Below are 5,031 nucleotides of genomic sequence, written 5' to 3'. Positions count from 1 at the left end.
GGAACCTCTAGAAAGTCCCAGAGACCTGGGATGTAAGAAGCTACCAGGACTCACTGGGATGATATTAACTGAAATGCCCAACAGTGGGGAGATGGAACCTGGAGAGACCATCTCCAGTAAATATACATGACCCCCAGTTGAGACAGGGGGCTACACACCCGTCTTCAAAATTCATAACCCAGAATTGTTCCTGTCTAAAGGAAATGCAGGGAAAAAATGGAGCAGAGACTGAAAGAAAAGCTACCCAGTGACTGGCCCAATTTGGGATCTATCCTATGTGCATACACCAAATTCTGCCACTACTACTGAGGCCATATTGAGTGTGCAAATAGGAGACTGGTATGGCTGTCCTCAGAGAGGCTCTACCAGGAACTAAAACAAATGCAGATAATTATAGCCATGCATTGGATTGGTCAGTGACCAATATGGAAGAGTTAGAGGAAGGACTGAAGGAACTGAAGAGGATTGCAACCCCATAGGAAGAACAACAGTGTCAACTAACCTGGACCCCTCATAGCTCCCAGAGACTAAGCCAAAAGCCAGGTAACATACATGGGCTGGTCTGTGGCCCAGGACACATGTGTAGCAGAGGACTGCCTTGTATGGCCTCAGTGGGAGAGGATGCACTTAATCCTGTGGAAACTTGATGTCCCAGGGAAGAGGGATGCTGGTGCAGGTGAGGTGGGGGATGGGTGGGTGAGTGGGGAGCACACTCTCAGAGGTGGAGAGAGGGGGGATGGGGTGAAGAACTCAGGGAGGGGGAACTGGGAAGAGGGGCAACTTTTGGAATGTAAATAAATAAAGTAATTTAATAAAGATTTTAAAAAGAAGTGTCACGGTCTCTTTATACCTGCCCTTCCCTCTATCTGGGATGTCCTCCCCTCAGTACAAGGCTGATATTCTCACTTCCTGGAGGTTTTGCTTAATTGCCTCTTACTCAATGAAGCACCTACTTGTTGTGCACATGACTTAAGATTGCAAACCTCACCTACCCCTTCATTCTACCCAAATCTTCCACCAACTCCAGATCCTGTTTTGCTTTTTAGCACATAAAGTTCTCATACCTCCTAGCTTTCTCTGGAGTGTGTTTCATGTCAAAGCTCCATGAGGGCAGGAATGCTGTGCCTTCTTCTCATTGACTCCTCTGTCCCCAGCTTTTATGTTTTTCAGTTGCATCAGAGCATTTCCTGAGGTCTCCATTTCATCCAATGCCATAAAAATACAAGTGTAAGCATTAGCCTATGTTATATATCCTAAGCACAAGAGTTGATTATATGTTTGAAGGATTGTTTTTGTTGCTTGTTTTTATTAAATGAGATTTTGATCTACTTTTCAAATTTGGTAATGGGAAAGTCCAGAAAAGCTATTATACATCGTCTTCCTGTCCTACATATCATATGAGTCTTTAAAAATAACTTGATGACAGAGTCTTGGGACCATTACAGATGTTTTCTATTTGAAGACTGCCCGAGAAGAATCTTGAATTTCTTTGCAGAACTTCTCAAGTTTTACTATAAAATATAATGTCATAGAGTGTGTTACATTATTATTTATGGATGGCTCTCTCTATTCCTATTTTCCATTATAAGATTTTTATTTTAAATTCAATAAGTTATCCTAAGACTCACCATGTCTAAATATAAACTCAATACTTCTAGACTCTTCCTTGGCAAAGTTCCATACTTTCAGAAGTGTGGCTACTTGGAAAATGTCCTTTAATATGAGGGTGACAAATCCAAGGGACAATTACTTAGCTGTAATTTCAAATAAATTTTAATGAAAAGATACAAATTAATCCTTTAATTATATATCATTAAATAATCATAATTATTCATGTATTTAAAATATAAAATAATTATACATAATTATTTAATAATATATAGTTATACATATGTATGTATATAAATCACATATTTGCATATATGATTTAATACAATTGGATTACAGTACAACAGTCACGTAGGAAGGAACCCAAGCATTCTGCTTCCCTCCAAGGTTTTGCATTAGTTATGGCTCTCTATTAGGAACGTACATTCACTATTAATTTTGTTAAATATTAGGAAATAAAAGAATCACCATGGTCCCTATTCATCCCATATATATACACTTAAATTTTAATACATGATGAAAGAAGAAAAGAGCAAAAAGAAGCAGTCCTGGTTAGATAGTTCAATAGAAGAGAAGCTGCCTGGCATACACATGGTCCTAGGTTCCATTCCTAGCCAAAAAAGAAACCAATGAAGAGGAGGAGTGGAGGAGAAGGGGGAGGAGGGAGAGTATCAGGATCAGTAAGAAGAAGAAAAAGGAGAAGGAGGAGGAGAAGGAAAAGAAAAAGAAATAGCTTCTTTACTCACACATGGACACATAATTTTAGGGGAAAAAAGGAAACATTAGGGAAAACGATAAACTTTCCTTGGAACCATTCATCAACGTAGGAAACAGAAAGGTCAATCTTTTGTCTTCTCTGATTAATACAGCGCCGGAGACTAAGTTAGGAAAGAAAGATATCCATTTGGGCCTATAGTTCTGATTCAGGGGTATGAGGCCATTTACAGTTCTGACTAAGTCTTTAGGCCTTCTTGTGATTCACAATAAAATGAGTCAAAACATGTTAACAACAGGTCCAAGGATAATTTTCTAACAACTACATGATACCATATATGTAAATACAAAAGCACAACCAAAGAAATTCTTATTTAGGAAAAATATTCCATAAACGTATGTGTGATTTTTCTGTTTTAAATTTTCTTTTCAGTAATAATTCTCACTATTGCTTACTTATTTTATCAAACAGACAATCATTGGCATTGATTTGCAAGAAAGTCTTATGAGTGAATAGTTTTAAAGCAAGGAAATTCCATTCACATAACTATTATCTGCAAGCTTGAAAAAGACCACCATTACTCCATGAGAGTTGGGTCAAGCACAGAGATCCTGGCCACAGGAAATGGGGAATTCCTACTACCCAAGATGCACAGGGTACTCTGCAAACACCCCATAACAGGTGTGGTAGCACAGTGTCACTCCATAATCAAATGGGATTGGAAAATGTTGCATAAATTATAAAATCCTATAATAAGTCATATGATGTCCATTTCTTTACTTCAGAACAGTCAGCCCCCTTTATATATTAATGTACAATATACATTTGAGGAAGAAAACACTGGCGATGTAATTCTTTGAAATATGCTGTCAAAGTGGAGATCACAGGAAAACACTCTCTAGTCACCTGAAAACAGGACTTTAGGAGAAAAAATACCCCATTATGTTTTTTTTTCATAATACAGTATATGTAAATAAATTCATCTAAGCAAAACAAGACTCTAGGAATTTAACCCTGCTGACATTGCTTATTAATTTTTTTCCTTGTGTAGATTTTCTCCTTGGATTTCAATAAGCAAATAACAATGTTTGTCAGCTTAGGAGCCCGATGAGCAGCTGAATTTCAGAGAAGAAACTATGCAACCATAAGCTACACATCTCACTTACAGGTAGCATGTGGTATATAAAAACCTGGGTGATTATACCTATGTGTAGAGTAATACATGGTACATATGTATAAGAGGATGAATGTAAATTATATATCAGTGTGAGACAGAGACGCAGCCACAGTTCATTTCTCATTGTAGCATTGGGCAAAGGTTAAGCAGTGTTTTTTTTTTAAAAAATCTGTTAAAATCAAACTCCCTGTTCTTCTGGCTCTTACAATCTTTCCATCCTCTCTTCTAAAATGATCCCTGACCCTTGAAATCAGGAGCTGTGTTGTAGAGGAATCAGTTAGAACTGGGCTCTACAGCTCTGCATTTTGATTGATTGTGGTTTTCTGTAATGGCCACTGTCTGTTGCAAGAAGTTTCTTTGACAGGTAAAAGTACACTTGTCTATGGGTATAAGAACAACTACTTAGACTGTAGTTAGGAATTGTGCTGGTTTGGTGTAGTGGCACTTGTTATGCCTCTTAGGAATGTCAAAAGCTACATGACTCATCCAATCTCACCAACATGACTGCCCGAACACAAGCTGAACACAGAGGACACCAATAGACATGCTAACGTGGACCAAGGTCGGGAGGTAGGGTATGTAAAAGTACAGGGTTTTCTACACCCTCCTTTGCCTTGAAATAATGACATGTAGACCTGGTATATTTATTAAAAAGCTTCTTACACCATAGATAGACAGGATTCACATATATTCTAACCCAACTCTGCTGCCTAAGACCCAGCCATGTGCCACATTACCTGCATCTTGGTCTTGCCCTAGATGTTCCTGCTCTATCCATGTCTTTATTAAAACTCTCTCATGGTGACCCTCTCCTCTTCTTTCCACCCTGGTCCCCCTCAATGGGATTGGAAGTTCCACCTTAACTCTCCTCCCCAGCTATAGGCTGATCAGCTTCTATTAACCAATCAGAGATGATTGAGAATACTTTTTACACAACATGGAGACAAGAGATGCTTCAATAATCCTACAATGCTAATATACAGACTACAACCAGATCTCTGGGCATAGCAATCAGCATTGAGTATACAGTCCACAAAACTATCTCACAAGGGGAAATAAAATTCCAAGAGGCTTAAACCTTACACAATGATCTGTAAGTAACTAAGGAAAGCTAAGAATGAGAGAAATAATCTTCCCCAGGGAAGAGCACATCAGCATCAGTCAGTTATCCAATACTAAATGGTCAGCTCTGGAAATATATATATATATATATATATATATGTGTGTGTGTGTGTGTGTGTGTGTGTGTGTGTGTGACATTAAATTGACATAGCAAGTTATATTTATGTATTTAGAAACACACACACATACAATAACAGTTAATTTAAAAGGCCATGGATTTGAAAAAAATCAAGGAGGGGAATATGGGAAGGTTTGGGAGGAAGAAACAAAGTGGGGAAATATTGTGATTATATTATAATCTCAAAAAATAATTTAAAAATCACTCAAAATCACAGTGTTAATGATAAAATATTTCTTATTATAAGCAGTTCTGGGGTTAATTTTCCTGTAGAAAAGCAAAGACATTAGA

The sequence above is a fragment of the Grammomys surdaster genome, unplaced genomic scaffold (assembly GCF_004785775.1).
Source record: "Grammomys surdaster isolate TR1022 unplaced genomic scaffold, NIH_TR_1.0 130, whole genome shotgun sequence".
NCBI classification, from domain to species: Eukaryota; Metazoa; Chordata; class Mammalia; order Rodentia; family Muridae; genus Grammomys; species Grammomys surdaster.
The sequence above is the reverse complement of the archived record's forward strand: the minus strand, read 5'-3'. Positions refer to the sequence as shown.